The sequence below is a fragment of the Nerophis ophidion genome, linkage group LG07, assembly GCF_033978795.1.
Source record: "Nerophis ophidion isolate RoL-2023_Sa linkage group LG07, RoL_Noph_v1.0, whole genome shotgun sequence".
Taxonomy (NCBI): domain Eukaryota; kingdom Metazoa; phylum Chordata; class Actinopteri; order Syngnathiformes; family Syngnathidae; genus Nerophis; species Nerophis ophidion.
In genome coordinates, this window is record NC_084617.1 from 7,039,331 (window position 1) to 7,060,451 (window position 21,121).

Sequence of the window (21,121 nt, forward strand, 5' to 3'; positions counted from 1 at the left end):
CTCTGATGCGTCATCTATGTTGCTGCTCCTCGATCTTAGCGCTGCTTTCGATACCGTCGATCATAATATTTTATTAGAGCGTATCAAAATACGAATTGGTATGTCAGACTCAGCCCTGTCATGGTTTAACTCTTATCTTACTGATAGGATGCAGTGCGTCTCCTATAACAGTGTGACCTCGGACTATGTTAAGGTAACGTGTGGAGTTCCCCAGGGTTCGGTCCTTGGCCCTGTACTCTTCAGCATCTACATGCTGCCGCTAGGTGACGTCATACGCAAATACGGTATTAGCTTTCACTGTTATGCTGATGACACCCAACTCTACATGCCCCTAAAGCTGACCAACATGCCGGACTGTAGTCAGTTGGAAGCGTGTCTTAATGAAATTAAACAATGGATGTCCGCTAACTTTTTGCAACTTAATGCCAAAAAAACGGAAATGCTGATTATCGGTCCTGCTAGACACCGACCTCTATTTAATAATACAACTTTAACATTTGACAACCAAATAATAAAACAAGGTGACTCTGTAAAAAATCTGGGTATTATCTTCGACCCAGCTCTCTCCTTTGAGTCACACATTAAAAGCGTTACTAAAACGGCCTTCTTTCATCTCCGTAATATCGCTAAAATTCGCTCCATTTTGTCCACTGGAGACGCCGAGATCATTATCCATGCGTTTGTTACGTCTCGTCTCGATTACTGTAACGTATTATTTTCGGGTCTCCCCATGTCTAGCATTAAAAGATTACAGTTGGTACAAAATGCGGCTGCTAGACTTTTGACAAGAACAAGAAAGTTTGATCACATTACGCCTGTACTGGCTCACCTGCACTGGCTTCCTGTGCACTTAAGATGTGACTTTAAGGTTTTATTACTTACGTATAAAATACTACACGGTCTAGCTCCAGCCTATCTTGCCGATTGTATTGTACCGTATGTCCCGGCAAGAAATCTGCGTTCAAAAGACTCCGGCTTATTAGTGGTTCCTAGAGCTCAAAAAAAGTCTGCGGGCTATAGAGCGTTTTCCGTTCGGGCTCCAGTACTCTGGAATGCCCTCCCGGTAACAGTTCGAGATGCTACCTCAGTAGAAGCATTTAAGTCTCATCTTAAAACTCATTTGTATACTCTAGCCTTTAAATAGACCTCCTTTTTAGACCAGTTGATCTGCCGCTTCTTTTCTTTCTCCTATGTCCCCCCCTCCCTTGTGGAGGGGGTCCGGTCCGATGACCATGGATGAAGTACTGGCTGTCCAGAGTCGAGACCCAGGATGGACCGCTCGTCGGGACCCAGGATGGACCGCTCGCCTGTATCGGTTGGGGACATCTCTACGCTGCTGATCCGCTTCAGATGGTTTCCTGTGGACGGGACTCTCGCTGCTGTCTTGGAGCCACTATGGATTGAACTTTCACAGTATCATGTTGGACCCGCTCGACATCCATTGCTTTCGGTCCCCTAGAGGGGGGGGGTTGCCCACATCTGAGGTCCTCTCCAAGGTTTCTCATAGTCAGCATTGTCGCTGGCGTCCCACTGAATGTGAATTCTCCCTGCCCATTGGGTGTGAGTTTTCCTTGCCCTTTTGTGGGTTCTTCCGAGGATGTTGTAGTCGTAATGATTTGTGCAGTCCTTTGAGACATTTGTGATTTGGGGCTATATAAATAAACATTGATTGATTGATTGATTGATAAACATGAAACAAATGTGATATAATAAATTAAAACAGATAAAAAACAAAAACAAATGACAGTGGTTTTGAGTATACCTGCACTAAGGTATATAATAAAATAAACACAAATGATGCATTTACACATAATTTAAACATAAAAAAACATTTAAAATATGTTTTATTGTGTTTGAACCTGTTGCAGACTGCAGTTGTGAGGTTCCAGCAAACAAGAACAAACTACCCTGAGTTCATTCGCTGAATAATGCATGATCTGCTCAACTTTAGCATGCAAATGATCAAACTGGCGGTGTCATTTAAACGAGGGCAAGACAGACTATTTATTGGGCCACTGGGACTTTGAAGTGGAAAATTAGCAAAAATACCCAAAGTGTGACAGTACGGAATTGTAAAAAAACCAAAAAAAAAAACCCCTACAAAACCATGAAGTGATTTTGTTCCACCTTCAAGTGTTTCATATCTCTGCTTCCTAAAATGATTGACGGCCCGTTTCACGCATCGCTCTAATTTGCCTCCCTGTGATCGGTTTATTCTTTCCGAAAGGAGGGGAAAAAAAAGGGAGAGTCGTGTCACAGGTGAATACGTTGAGATAGCGAGAGAAAGATGTGTGTGAGTCACCATTTGTACGCTGACATGATAACCAGCTGAGCTGATTGAAGGGGCTGAAGGGGTGACCTTCACCAATGCTGATCCAAAGCTGCTGCTGCTCAGGGCAACTGCACGCTGCCTTTGGATTTATGCAACATTCCCAATTAGTGTGCCAGGGCTTTGGATCTGCATTCATGAAGTTACATGTGTAATACATCTTAGAGGTCTGATAAAAAAAAAAAAAATAACGCATTTTTCAACCTTAAATTGCATCTCTAAACATGTTTGTTAGCCAAAATGTACAATGAAGGCAACACATGATGTAAGTGTCTATATTAGCCTACTATCAAAAACACTTTTAAAAGTCTTATATCAGTGTTATAATGAAGACAGCACATGATGTAAGTGTCTATATTAGCTATATTAGCCTACAATAAAAATGACTTTTAAAAGTCTTATATAAGTGTTATAATGAAGGCAACACATGATGTAAGTGTCTATATTAGCTATATTAGCCTAATATCAAAATTACTTAAAAAGTCTTAATTATAATGAAAGCAACACATGATGTAAGTGTCTATATTAGCCTACTATCAAAATTACTTTAAAAGTCTTAACTAAGTGTTATAATGAAGGCAACACATGATGTAAGTGACTATATTAGCCTACTATCAAAATGACTTTGACAAGTCGTATATCAGTGTTATAATGAAGACAACACATGATGTAAGTGTCTATATTAGCCAACTGTCAAAATTAATTTAAAAGTCTTAACTAAGTGTTATATTGTAGGCAACACATGATGTAAGTGTCTATATTAGCCTACTATCAAAATAACTTTAAAAGTCTTAACTAAGTGTTATAATGAAGGCTACACATGATGAAAGTGTCTATATTAGCCTACTATAAAAATGACTTTTAAAAGTCTTATATAAGTGTTATAATGAAGGCAACACATGATGTAAGTGTCTATATTAGCCTACTATAAAAATGACTTTTAAAAGTCTTATATAAGTGTTATAATGAAGACAACACATGATGTAAGTGTGAATATTAGCTATATTAGCCAAATATCAAAATGACTTGAAAAGTCTTAATTAAGTGTTATAATGAAGGCAACACATGATGTAAGTGTCTCTATTAGCCTACTATCAAAATTACTTTAAAAGTCTTAACTAATTGTTATAATGAAGGCAACACATGATGTAAGTGTCTATATTAGCCTACTATCAAAATTACTTTAAAAGTCTTAACTAAGTGTTATAATGAAGGCAACACATGATGTAAGTGTCTATATTAGCTATATTAGCCTAATATCAAAATTACTTAAAAAGTCTTAATTATAATGAAGGCAACACATGATGTAAGTGTCTATATTAGCCTACTATCAAAATTACTTTAAAAGTCTTAACTAAGGGTTATAATGAAGGCAACACATGATATAAGTGTCTATATTAGCCTACTATAAAAATGACTTTTAAAAGTCTTATATAAGTGTATAATGAAGGCAACACATGAAGTAAGTGTCTATATTAGCCTACTATCAAAATTACTTTTAAAAGTCTTATATCAGTGTTTTAATGAAGACAACACATGATGTAAGTGTCTATATTAGCTATATTAGCTTAATGTCAAAATTACTTTAAAAGTCTTAACTAATTGTTATAATGAAGGCAAAACATGATGTAAGTGTCTATATTAGCCTACTATCAAAATTACTTTAAAAGTCTTAACTAAGTGTTATAATGAAGGCAACACATGATATAAGTGTCTATATTAGCCTACTATAAAAATGACTTTTAAAAGTCTTATATAAGTGTATAATGAAGGCAACACATGATGTAAGTGTCTATATTAGCCTACTATAAAAACAACTTTAAAAGTCGTAACTAAGTGTTATAATGAAGGCAACACATGATGAAAGTGTCTATATTAGCCTACTATCAAAATTACTTTAAAAGTCTTAACTAAGTGTTATAATGAAGGCAACACATGATGTAAGTGTCTATATTAGCCTATTATCAAAATTACTTAAAAAGTGTTAATTAAGTGTTATAATGAAGGCAACACATGATGTGTCCATATTAGCCTACTATCAAAATGACTTTAAAAGTTTTAACTAAGTGTTATAATGAAGGCAACACGTGATGTAAGTGTCTATATTAGCCTACAGTGAAAATGACTTTTAAAAGTCTTATATAAGTGTTATAATGAAGGCAACACATGATGTAAGTGTCTATATTAGCCTACTATCAAAATTACTTTAAAAGTCTTAACTGAGTGTTATAATGAAGGCAACACATGATGTAAGTGTCTATATTAGCCTACTATCAAAATTACTTTAAAAGTTTTAACTAAGTGTTATAATGAAGGCAACACATGATGTAAGTGTCTATAATAGCCTACAATAAAAATGACTTTTAAAAGTCTTAACTAAGTGTTATAATGAAGGCAACACATGATGTAAGTGTCTATATTAGCCTACTATCAAAATGACTTTAAAAGTCTTAACTGAGTGTTATAATGAAGGCAACACATGATGTAAGTGTCTATATTAGCCTACTATCAAAATTACTTTAAAAGTTTTAACTAAGTGTTATAATGAAGGCAACACATGATGTAAGTGTCTATAATAGCCTACAATAAAAATGACTTTTAAAAGTTTTAACTAAGTGTTATAATGAAGGCAACACATGATGTAAGTGTCTATAATAGCCTACAATAAAAATGACTTTTAAAAGTCTTAACTAAGTGTTATAATGAAGGCAACACATGATGTAAGTGTCTATATTAGCCTACTATCAAAATGACTTTAAAAGTCTTAACTGAGTGTTATAATGAAGGCAACACATGATGTAAGTGTCTGTATTAGCCTACTATCAAAATTACTTTAAAAGTCTTAACTAAGTGTTATAATGAAGGCAACACATGATGTAAGTGTCTATAATAGCCTACAATAAAAATGACTTTTAAAAGTTTTAACTAAGTGTTATAATGAAGGCAACACATGATGTAAGTGTCTATAATAGCCTACAATAAAAATGACTTTTAAAAGTCTTAACTAAGTGTTATAATGAAGGCAACACATGATGTAAGTGTCTATATTAGCCTACTATCAAAATGACTTTAAAAGTCTTAACTGAGTGTTATAATGAAGGCAACACATGATGTAAGTGTCTGTATTAGCCTACTATCAAAATTACTTTAAAAGTCTTAACTAAGTGTTATAATGAAGGCAACACATGATGTAAGTCTTTATATTAGCCTACTATCAAAATTACTTTAAAAGTCTTAACTAAGTGTTATAATGAAGGCAACACATGATGTAAGTCTTTATATTAGCCTACTATCAAAATTACTTTAAAAGTCTTAACTAAGTGTTATAATGAAGGCAACACATGATGTAAGTCTTTATATTAGCCTACTATCAAAATTACTTTAAAAGTCTTAACTAAGTGTTATAATGAAGGCAACACATGATGTAAGTGTCTATATTAGCCTACTATCAAAATGACTTTAAAAGTCTTAACTGAGTGTTATAATGAAGGCAACACATGATGTAAGTGTCTGTATTAGCCTACTATCAAAATTACTTTAAAAGTCTTAACTGAGTGTTATAATGAAGGCAACACATGATGTAAGTGTCTGTATTAGCCTACTATCAAAATTACTTTAAAAGTCTTAACTAAGTGTTATAATGAAGGCAACACATGATGTAAGTCTTTATATTAGCCTACTATCAAAATTACTTTAAAAGTCTTAACTAAGTGTTATAATGAAGGCAACACATGATGTAAGTGTGTCACGCCCATAAGATCATGTTTTGTTTTTTTCATGTTTGGTTGTTTTTTGGACACTTGTTTCCTGGTTGGTTTTTGTTTCCATAGTAACTCATTAGTTTTCACCTTGTCTCCCAGTCACGCCCCGGTCCTCAGTTCTCACACCTGCTAATCATTATCCTAGCTACTATTTAAACCACAGTTACCAAGTGTTCAGGGTGGCAACCCCACTTTGCCCACATCTCCAAGTACCTACCTTACCCACATTTCCATGTACCCACCTTCATGCCTTGCTGTTCGTTTTTGACCACACCACTTAAGTTTTGTATTTATGCCTCAGTGCAAGTTTTTGGTTTGTTATTCATGTCACAGCGCAAGTGTTTTTTTTAAAAATGTTTTTAGTTTACAGCCTTTGTTCTAATCATTTGTTTTTGTAGCCAAGTATTTGTTCTCCGCCACTGTGCGCGCCCTTTATTTGCCTTTTTGTGTAGTTTGGTTAGAATATCCATAAATATGTACTCACCTTCACCCCTGGCTCGTCCTAAATGTTCTCTGCATCGAAGAAACAATCTAAGTCCAAGTCCATGTTTGACAAAGTGTCTATATAGTAGCTGTATTAGCCTACTATCAAAATTACTTTAAAAGTCTTATATAAGTGTTTTAACTATAACTAATATATATATATGTATATATATATACATATATATATATACATATTTGTATATATATAATAGAAAGTTATATATATAAATATATATAGATATATATGATAAAAAAAGTTATATATATATTTATATACATATATATGTATATATATATAAAAAAATATATATATGTATATAAATATATATATATATATATATATGTATGCATATAAAAAATATATATAAAAAATATATATATATGTGTATATATATAATACAAAGTTATATATATAAATATGTATATATATATAATAAAAAAAGTTATATATATATATTTTTATACATTTATATGTACATATATAAAAAAAAATATCTATGTATATACATATATATATACATATAATATGTATGCATATAAAAAATATATATATAAAAAAATATATATATATATTTGTATATATATAATACAAAGTTATATACATAAATATATATATATGTATATATATATATATATAAAGGTTATATATATATATTTATATACATATATATGTATATATATATAAATATATATATACATGTATATAAATATGTATTTACATATACTGTATATGTATGCATATAAAAAATATATATTCCAAAAAAAAAAATATATATATATATGGCCTTATTTGACAGAAATAAAAGTCATTATATGTATATATATATATATATATATATATATATATATATATATACATACATACATACATACATACATACATATATATATATATATATATATATATATATATATATATACATACATACATACATACATACATACATACATACATATATATATATATATATATATATTTAATGAACACAAATAAAAATAATACAAAATAATGAAGGAAAAACTACCACATTTCTGCTGTTTACCCTTCTGTCTGTTGCTAAGCGGCCATAAAATTGTTAAAAATTCCAAATTCATTGTCGCCATGACGGGATCACGGTTAATCTCCAGACGGAGGAGAGAATCTTCGGGGTCCAACAGGTCACTGCTTCTCTTTTCGATCGATGTTTAACACACTGACTGACCTAACAGCAGCCTTCTTGTGCACCTGCGGCCCAGCCACTCTCATCCCTCCAGGCCAGAAGCGTTCCAAAGCCGCCGAGCTTTGTTTCTTTTTTTTATTGTATGTATTTTTTTTTCCATTCTCAGCTCTGCCTGCTCTGCTGATGTCCTCCCAGCTCATGATTTCTTTTATGCAGCGCTTCACATGGGCCGCCATACATTAACATTCCAATATTCACCCCTGTCTTCACATGCCTGAGAGCATGAAGGAGCACATATCCAAATGTCCTGGGAGGGGAGACGCCTTCCCTCCATCTTGCTTCGCTTTTGCTGATTCTGACATCACAAGGGTGGGGGTGTTTGGGGAGCTGAGATTAAGTGGGTTAACAGCAGAGGAAGCGTTTCCCATTGGGGGGTTGATGAAGCATCTTTCAGGCTTGGGTGAAGGTATCATGGGGCGGGGTTGCATTCCCACAAAGCCTCTCGCCCACTTCCACACTCAAGTGAATGCAAATGACATGTTATTGTGCCTAATTAATTCATTTGTGTCTCTTACGTAACTCTGATTGCATACAGAACATGTCGTGACTCGCAGTAAAGCGGCTTTTCCCCCGGACCTGGACGTCCATCTCGGTTATTTCCTGTCATGACCCCCCCGACCGAAGACAGAATTTTCTCTCGACCCCTTATGGAGAACTTGATAATCCAAACATATCATCCGTCTTCTTCCGTCAAGACGTGGACTTTGATGCAGTTTACTGCGTGGATTGTTTTCCCAAGTGAACTGGACCGGCGTGAAGGAACTTGGCGTGGTGTCAGGTTCAAACACCGATGACATCTATTAGTCAGACAAGACGCAAAAAATCATGCAGAGACAGAGTTCAATTTAGCTCATGAGGAGAACACATGGCGCTGAACACTTAGTCACAGTCTCGCCCTACGCTCTAAGGTTCAGCTCCCTCGTCCCTCTTTTTATTCAGAGTTCCAACGTCAACATCACTGAGGCCGCCTCTAAAAGGAGTGGTCACATATACTATGCAAAGCAGGTCCAGGATGCTTGGGGCGGGGTTGCATTCCCACAAAGCCGCTCGCCCACTTCCACACTCAAGTGAATGCAAATGACATGTTATTGTGCCTAATTAATTAATTTGTGTCTCTTACGTAACTCTGATTGCATACAGAACATGTCGTGACTCGCAGTAAAGCGGCTTTTCCCCCAGACCTGGACGTCCTTCTCGGTTATTTCCTGTCATGACCCCCCGACGGAAGACAGAATTTTCTCTCGACCCGCTATGGAGAACTTGATAATCCAAACATCTCATCCGTCTTCTTCCGTCAAGACGTGGACTTTGATGCATTTTACTGCGTGGATTGTTTTCCCGAGTGAACTGGACCGGACATGGCGTGAAGGAACTTGGCGTGGTGTCAGGTTCAAACACCGATGACATCTATTAATCAGACAAGAAGCAAAGAATCATGCAGAGACAGAGTTCAATTTAGCTCATGAGGAGAACGCATGGCGCTGAACACTTAGTCACAGTCTCGCCCTATGCTCTAAGGTTCAGCTCCCTCGTCCCTCTTTTTATTCAGAGTTCCAACGTCAACATCACTGAGGCCGCCTCTAAAAGGAGTGGTCACATATACTATGCAAAGCAGGTCCAGGATGCATGGGGCGGGGTTGCATTCCCACAAAGCCTCTCGCCCACTTCCACACTCAAGTGAATGCAAATGACATGTTATTGTGCCTAATTAATTCATTTGTGTCTCTTACGTAACTCTGATTGCATACAGAACATGTCGTGACTCGCAGTAAAGCGGCTTTTCCCCCGGACCTGGACGTCCATCTCGGTTATTTCCTGTCATGACCCCCCGACGGAAGACAGAATTTTCTCTCGACCACTTATGGAGAACTTGATAATCCAAACATCTCATCCATCTTCTTCCGTCAAGACGTGGACTTTGATGCAGTTTACTGCGTGGATTGTTTTCCCAAGTGAACTGAACCGCCGTGAAGGAACTTGGCGTGGTGGCAGGTTCAAACACCGATGACATCTATTAGTCAGACAAGACGCAAAGAATCATGAAGAGACAGAGTTCAATTTAGCTCATGAGGAGAACACATGGCGCTGAACACTTAGTCACAGTCTCGCCCTACGCTCTAAGGTTCAGCTCCCTCGTCCCTCTTTTTATTCAGAGTTCCAACGTCAACATCACTGAGGCCGCCTCTAAAAGGAGTGGTCACATATATCATGCAAAGCAGGTCCAGGATGCATGGGGCGGGGTTGCATTCCCACAAAGCCTCTCGCCCACTTCCACACTCAAGTGAATGCAAATGACATGTTATTGTGCCTAATTAATTCATTTGTGTCTCTTACGTAACTCTGATTGCATACAGAACATGTCGTGACTCGCAGTAAAGCGGCTTTTCCCCCGGACCTGGACGTCCATCTCGGTTATTTCCTGTCATGACCCCCCGACGGAAGACAGAATTTTCTCTCGACCCGCTATGGAGAACTTGATAATCCAAACATCTCATCCGTCTTCTTCCGTCAAGACGTGGACTTTGATGCAGTTTACTGCGTGGATTGTTTTCCCGAGTGAACTGGACCGGACATGGCGTGAAGGAGCTTGGCGTGGTGTCAGGTTCAAACACCGATGACATCTATTAATCAGACAAGAAGCAAAGAGTCATGCAGAGACAGAGTTCAATTTAGCTCATGAGGAGAACACATGGCGCTGAACACTTAGTCCCAGTCTCGCCCTACGCTCTAAGGTTCAGCTCCCTCGTCCCTCTTTTTATTCAGAGTTCCATCGTCAACATCACTGAGGCCGCCTCTAAAAGGAGTGGTCACATATACTATGCAAAGCAGGTCCAGGATGCATGGGGCGGGGTTACATTCCCACAAAGCCTCTCGCCCACTTCCACACTCAAGTGAATGCAAATGACATGTTATTGTGCCTAATTAATTCATTTGTGTCTCTTACGTAACTCTGATTGCATACAGAACATGTCGTGACTTGCAGTAAAGCGGCTTTTCCCCCGGACCTGGACGTCCTTCTCGGTTATTTCCTGTCATGACCCCCCGACGGAAGACAGAATTTTCTCTCGACCCGTTATGGAGAACTTGATAATCCAACCATCTCTTCCATCTTCTTCCGTCAAGATGTGGACTTTGATGCATTTTACTGCGTGGATTGTTTTCCCGAGTGAACTGGACCGGACATGGCGTGAAGGAACTTGGCGTGGTGTCAGGTTCAAACACCGATGACATCTATTAATCAGACAAGAAGCAAAGAATCATGCAGAGACAGAGTTCAATTTAGCTCATGAGGAGAACACATGGCGCTGAACACTTAGTCCCAGTCTCGCCCTACGCTCTAAGGTTCAGCTCCCTCGTCCCTCTTTTTATTCAGAGTTCCAACGTCAACATCACTGAGGCCGCCTCTAAGAGGAGTGGTCACATATATTATGCAAATCGGGTCCAGGATGCACAGTACGTGATGGAATGGGCTTCATATGCGTGTTGTCATCTTATCTTCGTTGAGGTCCTTGAAGTCTCTGCTTCGCCTGCGTGTTGTCATCTTGTCTTCGTTGAGGTCCTTGAAGTCCTTGGCTGTTAGCGGGCTAAAACAAAGATAACATCTGTGGCTGAGGCCACCCCTCAGACAAGAAGTTTTGTCCTTGCATAGATTAGAAAAAGTCTAACTTGAGCGCATTCCAATGCGTCCTCATCGGTGCCTCATGACGAGCGCACCGCGGGCCACGCCCACATGCGCTCTCTCAGCTGCCAGCACGCTCGGACACGCCCCCGCGCTCATCAGGCGGACCTCGCTCACTCTCCGCCGCAGCCGGCAGCAATCTACATCTGACACACCTGGAATTGATGAGGGCAAGCTGCTTAAAAGACCAGTTGGACCCAGGGATCCTCGCAGGAACTTAGTTCTCAGATGGTGAACCGTAAGCGAAGCTTGATGCGCTATTTTTGTTTCCTCTCCGTAGCTTGATGTTTCCTTTGTCATTTCCCGTGTTTCAGCAGTGTTTTCCTTCCGTTGCCCTGGATTTTCGACAGACTCCCTCGTTCCTCGACTCCTCGCTCGCCCCTGGACTCTGACGCCTCGCTTCCGCCCCCGAACAATCCTGCTTGCCTCGCCCTTGTCTGACAGCAACGCGTTTCCAACACTTATGGTAAAACGCTCCAATTAAATACTTCACCTAGTCTTGGGGCGGCATGGCGTAGTGGGTAGAGCGGCCGTGCCAGAAACCTGAGGGTTGCAGGTTCGCTTCTCACCTATTGACATCCAAATCGCTGCCGTTGTGTCCTTGGGCAGGACACTTTACCCTAGCCCACCGGTGCCGCTCACACTAGTGAATGAATGATGAATGAAAGATAGGTGGTGGTCGGAGGGGCCTTTGGCGCAGAATGGCAGCCACGCTTCCGTCAGTCTACCCCAGGGCAGCTGTGGCTACAGATGTAGCTTACCACCACCAGGTGTGAATGAATGATGGGTTCCCACTTCTCTGTGAGTGATTTGAGTATCTAACAATTGAAAAGCGCGATATAAATCAAATCCATTATCATTATTATTATTATTAGTCTTACACCATACACACTCTTGGGTTTTTGACACACACCATTCTATAGTTTATTAGTTTTGTCTATTGTTACATTTTCGTTGGGAGACAGGTCTGGACTGCAGGCGGGCCAGAATAGTACTCGAACTCTTTTACTACGAAGCCACGCTGTTCTAACACTTGTCTTGCTGAAATAAGCAGGGGCGTCCATGATAACGTTGCTTGGATGACAAAATATATTGCTCCAAAACCTGTATGGGCCTTTTAGTGCCCTCACAGATGTGTAAGTTACCCATGCCTTGGGCACTAATACACCCCCATACCATCACAGATGCTGGCTTTTCAACTTTGCGCCTACAATAATCCGGATGGTTATTTTCCTATTTGTTCCGGGGGACACCACGTCCATAGTTTCCAAATATAATTTGAAATGTAGACTCGTCAGACCACAGAACACTTTTCCACTTTGCATCAGTCCATCTTAGATGAGCTCAGGCCCAGCGAAGCCGGCGCCGTTCCTGGGTGTTGTTGATAAATGGGTTTCGCTTTGCATAGCAGAGTTTTAACTTGCACTTACAGATGTAGCGACCAACTGTTGTCACTGACAGTGGTTTTATGAAATGTTCCTGAGCCCATGTGGTGATATCCTTTACACACCGATGTCGGTTTTTGACGCAGTACCGCCTGAGGGATCAAAGGTCCGTAATATCATCGCTCAAGTGCAGTGATTTCTCCAGATTCTCTGATCGTTTTGATGATTTCGCCACAAAAGAACTACGGCCGCCACGAATAAAAAATGTAAAAAAATTTCGGCTTTTGACTCGCTCGACCGCTCACAAAAGCAATGGGACTCTGTCTGTGAATGGAGCTTGTAGTTACATATTATATAAACATGTAAATATGATATAAATATGTACATAAAGTGTTGTAATTATATTCCAACTCCGCGTACTTCTTGGTCATTGCCGCCGCAAGAATATAATAATAAAAAAATTGTTTTTAAGTGAAATTCCCTCACCTGTCATGTCTCTATTCCCCACAGGTGGGGCCCGCCCCACACTTTGAGAAACGCTGGTTTAGCGTGTTGTTTGTGCGACGCACCTCCAGGAAGCCTCTCTAAATTACAAAATCGTGGTATTCTCGGTGTGCTTTTAATGTGATTTTCCCTTCGCTAAAGATCTACGCCGCCAATAAAGGCGACGTCAAACAAGACTAACAGCGTTATTAGATGCTTATAAATATATAAGGTTCGCCTTTTGATTTATTCAATTAATTGTCTCTCTACGGCTGCTGGCCATTACATATGAGGACATAACGGTCAGGGGCGCTCGCACACGTCTTGCCTCTTTATCGCCGTTTGAACGCACCGCAGAGGATTGAGGTAATATTGCTTCCGAGCGGAACATTCCAGCATATGCCGGCTAATACGGAGTAAATCCCCTCGCCATAGAGCGTGCGACGATAAACCTGTTGAGGATGTGGAGATGCCGGTGAGAGGCCTTTCGGCACTTTTTTGGAACCCGACTCGAGTGGAATTGAATCGTCGCCCGGACGCTGATCCACGGTCAAATGCGACAACACCCGGAATTTCTCCTCCCTCTACAGTTCCGATCAAAAGTTGACATACATTTGTACGCAAATACGGTGTTAGCTTTCACTGCTATGCTGATGACACCCAACTCTACATGCCCCTAAAGCTGACCAACACGCCGGATTGTAGTCAGCTGGAGGCGTGTCTTAATGAAATTAAACAATGGATGTCCGCTAATTTTTTGCAGCTTAATGCCAAAAAAACGGAAATGCTGATTATCGGTCCTGCTAGACACCGACCTCTATTTAATAATACAACTCTGCTTTAATGTGCTTGCTATCTGCTGCTTTAATGTCTTTAATGTCCTCTGTGTTCTTTGATGTTTGATGTTTCCCTCTTACACACATGAAAGAGGGATGTGTACCATGGTTATGATTTTTTTTTATTTTTTTTATTTATTTGTTTTTTTCCCTTGGCCTCAGTCTGCACCTCCTCTCCAGGGCCCAGGCAAAGACCGATTGTTTAAATTTTATTTTAATTTTCTATTCCCCCCCCCTTGTTTACCTTTATCTCATCGTTTTTGTAAGGGGCGCTGGAAGCCGGCAGACCCGTCAGCGATCCTGTTCTGTCTCCCTGTAATGTTTGTCTAAACTTGAATGGGATTGTGCTGAAAATTTTAATTTTCCTGAAGGAACTCTCCTGACGGAATAAATAAAGTACTATCTAATCTAATCTACTATCTAACTCTAACATTTGACAACCAAACAATTAAACAAGGCGACACGGTAAAGAATCTGGGTATTATCTTCGACCCAACTCTCTCCTTTGAGTCACACATTAAAAGCGTTACTAAAACGGCCTTCTTTCATCTCCGTAATATCGCTAAAATTCGCTCCATTTTGTCCACTAAAGACGCCGAGATCATTATCCATGCGTTTGTTACGTCTCGCCTCGATTACTGTAGCGTATTATTTTCGGGTCTCCCCATGTCTAGCATTAAAAGATTACAGTTGGTACAAAATGCGGCTGCTAGACTTTTGACAAGAACAAGAAAGTTTGATCACATTACGCCTGTACTGTATATACCTTTATATACATATATACATACATATATACCTGTACTGGCTCACCTGCACTGGCTTCCTGTGCACTTAAGATGTGACTTTAAGGTTTTACTACTTACGTATAAAATACTACACGGTCTAGCTCCAGCCTATCTTGCCGATTGTATTGTACCATATGTCCCGGCAAGAAATCTGCGTTCAAAAGACTCCGGCTTATTAGTGATTCCTAGAGCCCAAAAAAAGTCTGCGGGCTATAGAGCGTTTTCCGTTCGGACTCCAGTACTCTGGAATGCCCTCCCGGTAACAGTTCGAGATGCTACCTCAGTAGAAGCATTTAAGTCTCACCTTAAAACTCATCTGTATACTCTAGCCTTTAAATAGACTCCCTTTTTAGACCAGTTGATCTGCCGCTTCTTTTCTTTTTTCTCCTATGTCCCCCCCTCCCTTGTGGAGGGGGTCCGGTCCGATGACCATGGATGAAGTACTGGCTGTCCAGAGTCGAGACCCAGGATGGGCCGCTCGTCGGGACCCAGGATGGACCGCTTGCCTGTGTATCGGTTGGGGACATCTCTACGCTGCTGATCCGCCTCCGCTTGAGATGGTTTCCTTTGGACGGGACTCTCGCTGCTGTCTTGGATCCGCTTTGAACTGAACTCTCGCGGCTGTGTTGGAGCCACTATGGATTGAACTTTCACAGTATCATGTTAGACCCGCTCGACATCCATTGCTTTCGGTCCCCTAGAGGGGGGGGGGGGGTTGCCCACATCTGAGGTCCTCTCCAAGGTTTCTCATAGTCAGCATTGTCACTGGCGTCCCACTGGATGTGAATTCTCCCTGCCCACTGGGTGTGAGTTTTCCTTGCCCTTTTGTGGGTTCTTCCGAGGATGTTGTAGTCGTAATGATTTGTGCAGTCCTTTGAGACATTTGTGATTTGGGGCTATATAAATAAACATTGATTGATTGATTGATGATAGTATCGTTTGTTCATTTGTATGAAGTCATGCCATTGTGCTGTTTTGTTTTAAGTTTAGTCTAGATTATTATCCGCCACAGAGCGCGTCCTTGGTTTGCCTTTTTGTAGTTTGTTTGTTTAGTTAATAAATATCATGTACTTACATTCATGCCTGACTCGTCCCACATCATCCTTGCTTCGAGGAAGCAAAAACATCCACAGTCCAAGCCTGACGGTGAGCGATCGGCGGAAAGGAGCAGCTGCAAACCGATCCGACCCGCGCTAAAGCCTGTTTATTGAAAAATAAACCAGAGTCAAACCTGCTTGTCAAGTCAAAAGACAGAGCAGAAAAATCACCACCGATTTGCAGAGCACACTCCAGGCCTGAAGGGGCAACAGTGAGAGCTGAGGGCGGAACATCTCCACCTGCTTCCACCAGATTGGCTTGATTGAGTTCACCTGTTCACCTGCCCAGAACACATTCTTAAAATGTTTGAGCTTCAGTCAGTCAGTCACCCCTTTTTGACATGCTGCTAAGAGGAAGGAAGACAGCTCTTGTGTGGACTCCGAAGACGCAACCGGTTATCAACTGTCAAGTTCTTCAGGTTTTTTTTGCAGCCGTGCCCAAACTTGAAAGAGCCAGTGGGACTCAAAAAGGACACAAAGGAACAACTCAATCTTCTTTCCTTGTGCAAAATGTCCTTCCTTGGTGGTCCTGGGAACCCACACGACAGGAAGCGACTGTCACCGTCACAAAAAGAAGAACATTCATGAAGTTTGGCTCTTTTATGAATTTATTAGGGGTCTACTGAAAATGTGAGCAAATCCTGCTGTCAGATGAAGAAAAAAATTGAGCTGTTTGGCCACAATACCCAGCAATGTTTTTGGAGGAGTAAAGGTTAGGCTTTTAATTCCAGGAACACCAAGCAAACCCTGTTTCCATATGAGTTGGGAAATTGTGTTTGATGTAAATATGAACGGAATACAGTGATTTGCAAATCCTTTTCAACCCATATTCAGTTGAATATGCTACAAAGACAACATATTTGATGTTCAAACACATAAACATATATATTTTTTTGCAAATAATAATTAACTTAGAATTTCATGGCCACAACACTGTTGCGATCCGTTACTCGGATCTTCACACTGACCCGTTTATTTCCCGTTTTGTCCATCGCTATGGTTACTCCTCAGTCCACTTGCTAATCACGGTCACTGCACACCTGTTTCTTGTTATCACCCTCCTTTATAAGCCAGCCCTTCTGTTCACTCATTCACGGATCCTAATTTGCCCAGGCGCAACAGTGACGACTCTAGACCTTCATCTTCGTATGTATATTCTCGCTAGCTTTCACGCTAAGCCATTTGTTTATTTCCAGCTCTCATGCTAAGGAATTGTTTTTCTGTTTTTGTGTGCCTTTGTGCCATCTTAGTTTCTCATTCCGTATTTCCTAGTTCTCACACTAGCGTCATTTGTTTGGCTTCTCTTTACACCAGTGTTTTTGTTCCTAGCCTTTTTATTATTTAATAAATACATAATATCTTACCTTTGCTGTGTTCTGCTTCGACGCATCCACGGGAAAACCATGCTGAACAAGAGTCATCACAACACGTGCCAAAGTAGTTGGGAAAGGGCATGTTCACCACTGTGTTACATCACCTTTTCTTTTAACAACACTCAATAGAAGCATTTAAGTCTCACCTTAAAACTCATTTGTATACTCTAGCCTTTAAATAGACTCCCTTTTTAGACCAGTTGATCTGCTGTTTCTTTTCTTTTTCTTCTATGTCCCACTCTCCCCTGTGGAGGGGGTCCGGTCCGATCCGGTGGCCATGTACTGCTTGCCTGTGTATCGGCTGGGGACATCTCTGCGCTGCTGATCCGCCTCCGCTTGGGATGGTTTCCTGCTGGCTCCGCTGTGAACGGGACTCTCGCTGCTGTGTTGGATCCGCTTTGGACTGGACTCTCGCGACTGTGTTGGATCCATTGTGGATTGATCTTTCACAGTATCATGTTAGACCCGCTCGACATCCATTGCTTTCCTCCTCTCTAAGGTTCTCATAGTCATTATTGTCACCGACGTCCCACTGGGTCATTATTGTCACCGATGTCCCACTGGGTGTGAGTTTTCCTTGCCCTTATGTGGGCCTACCGAGGATGTCGTGGTGGTTTGTGCAGCCCTTTGAGACACTAGTGATTTAGGGCTATATAAGTAAACATTGATTGAATACACGTTTGGGAACTGAGGAAACTAATTGTTGAAGTTTTGAAAGTGGAATTCTTTCCCATTCTTGTTTTATGTACAGCTTCAGTCGTTCAACAGTCTTTCCGCTGTCGTATTTTACGCTTCATAATGCACCACACATTTTCTATGGGAGACAGGTCTGGACTGCAGGCGGGCCAGGACTCTTTTTTTTTTACGAAGCCACACTGTTGTAACTTCTAAAACTGTTGGACAATTTGCTTACAAATTGGTGACCCTCACTCCATCCTTGTTTGTGGGTTACTTAGCATTTCATGGAAGCTGTTTTTATACCCAATCATGGGACCCACCTGTTCCCAATTCGCCTGCACACCTGTGGGATGTTCCATATAAGTGTTTGATGAGCATTCTTTATTTTATCAGTACATATTGCCACCTTTCCCAACTTCTTTGTCCTGTGTTGCTGGCATCAAATTCTAAAGTTAATGTTTATTTGAAAAAAAAAAATGTTTATCAGTTTGAACATCAAATATGTTGTCTTTGTAGCATATTCAACTGAATATGGGTTGAAAATGATTTGCAAATCATTGTATTCTGTTTATATTTACATCTAACAGTTTCCCAACTCATATGGAAATGGGGTTTGTAACTTGTTTATGTGTGCATTGCACGGAGGTTTTTTTTCCCACTCCAGACTTGGCTCCCTTTAGGAGCCCAGTCCAGATTGTATTTTTTACTCATCTTCTTCCCCAGCATTTGACCTTTTCCCATCTTTTACGGGGCGCCTCGTGGCGAGCCATCAGCGTTCCTGTTCTGTAACCCTGTACACCAGGGGTGCCCATTACGTCGATCGCGAGCTACCAGTCGACCGCGGGGGGTGTGTCAGTCGATCTCCAGCCAGGCTTTTAAAAAAAATAGACCTAAAAATTAGTGATCATCAATCTTCACCAAGACGTCACTTAAATGACATTCACGGTACCGGAGGGTCTTGTGAGATGACGCTGGCTGCTGCAAGATCATTATTATGAAAATATGACCGAGAGGAAGGCGAGAAACACTTTTTATTTCAACAGACTCTCGCGCCGTACCTTCCGTCAAAACTCTAAAGGCCGACTGCACATTTCCTATCTTCACAATAAAAGCCCTGCTTCATGCTGCCTGCGCTAACTAAATACAGAGTCTCGGAAAACTGGCGTGCACAAGCGATCCCTCAGAAAGCTGGCGTGCACATCACTTGTGCACGCCAGCTTTCCGAGACTCTTATTTTGTTAGCGCAGGCAGCATGAAGCAGGGCTTTTATTGTGAAGATAGGAAATGTGCAGTCGGCCTTTAGAGTTTTGACGGAAGGTACGGCGCGAAAGTCTGTTGAAATAAAAAGTGTTTCTCGCCTTCCTCTCGGTCATATTTTCATAATAATGAACTGGCAGCAGCCAGCGTCATCTCACAAGACCCTCGGGTGTCGTGAATGTCAATCAAGCAAGCTACGGAATTTGCCGCCAATGTTTTTCTTGTAAAGTGTATGGAAGCTGGATGAATTAGATGCCAAAAACCAACCACTTTCATGTGGTATTGTACAGAAAGGACAACTTTTTTTCTCCTCCATTTGAAAATGTGGGCGTTATCATCATTACTGTCTGATTCCAATCAATGCGAGTCATCAGAATCAGGTAATACACCAACTTATATTCTTGTCTTCGTGAAAGAAAGACATCTATATGTGTTACACATGCTTGTATTATCATTAAACACATTTAACTTGTTTACAAAAATGTCTCTTTCATAAATAGATAAATATAAATGAGGTAGATCCCCTCGAGTTGGTCAATTGAAAAGTAGCTCGCCTGCAGAAAAAGTGTGGGCACCCCTGCTGTACACCATGGGTGTCAAACTCTGGCCCGCGGGCCAAATTTGGCCCTCCCTGTAATTTCATTTGGCCCTTGAGGCAATGTCAAATTAACATTAGAGCTGGCCCGCCGGTGTTATACAGCGGCGGTTTCGCTCTAACACCTCATTCACCGCTAATACTCATACTTGTAAACCCTCCCAATTTCCCCAGGAGACTCCCGAAGTTCAGTACCCCTCCCGAAAATCTCCCGGGGCAACCACTCTCCCGGATTTCTCCCAATTTCCACGCGGACGACAATATTGGGGGCGTGCCTTTAGCGTTCTCTGCAACCTGTGGTCACGTCTGCTTTTCCTCCGCCGGCCCCGTCACATTATATATGCGGCTTTATGACACACAAGAGTGAATGCAAGGCATACTTGGTCAACAGCCATACAGGGCACACTGAGGGTGGCCGTATTAACAATGCCAACACTGTTACAAATAAGCGCCACACTGTGAACCCACACCAAGTAATAATGACGAACACATTTCGGGAGAACACCCGCGCCGTAACGCAACAGAAGAAATACCCAGAAGCCCTTGCAGCACTAACTCTTCCGGGACGCCCCCCCCCCTGCTATCACCAAACCCCGCAGGTCCCTATTAAAAGGTTAATTTGTTCAAGCTTGGCCCGTGGCTTTGTTCAGTTGAACATTTTGGCCCACTCTATTTGAGTTTGATACCCCTGCTGCTCACTATTTGTTATTTGTTTGTCTAATCTTGAACGGTTTTGTACTGTAAACAAAATATTGATTGTACTTGTTGCAATAACAAAATGTGTCATGTGGGTTATTTTTCTAGTGACGATTGACCTACAGTGCAGTCCTAGATTCTGGACACACCTTCTCCTCATTTATAGCAAGTTCTTTTTTTTTTTTTTCACGACTATTTACATAACCCCAAAAGCCGTGAAGTTGTCACGTTGTGTAACTGTTGATTAAAAAGGGAATGCGACTTAAATTCAATCGAATTGACTGCAAAGACGAGATATTTCACGTTCAAAATGGTTTATTTTATTGCAAATATTAGCTGATTTGGAATCTGATGCCCGCGACGCGTTTCAAGAACGTTGGCACAAGTGGCAAAAAAGAGTGAGAAAGTTGAGGGATGCCCGTTCAAAGACTCGTTTGGTGAACGGGCTAATTGGGAACAGGTGG

At 40.7% G+C, this 21,121-nt stretch overlaps 1 long non-coding RNA gene across 1 annotated transcript; it reads right to left on the bottom strand.

The window, feature by feature from the left end:
* Positions 1–10,456: 10,456 nt before the first annotated feature.
* On the bottom strand, positions 10,457–16,165 carry LOC133555637 (uncharacterized). The gene is made up of 2 exons (XR_009807342.1): positions 16,037–16,165; positions 10,457–11,024 (listed from the first exon to the last, which is right to left on the bottom strand). It is a non-coding gene; the product is annotated as an uncharacterized LOC133555637 (long non-coding RNA).
* Between the last annotated feature and the right edge of the window lie 4,956 nt (positions 16,166–21,121).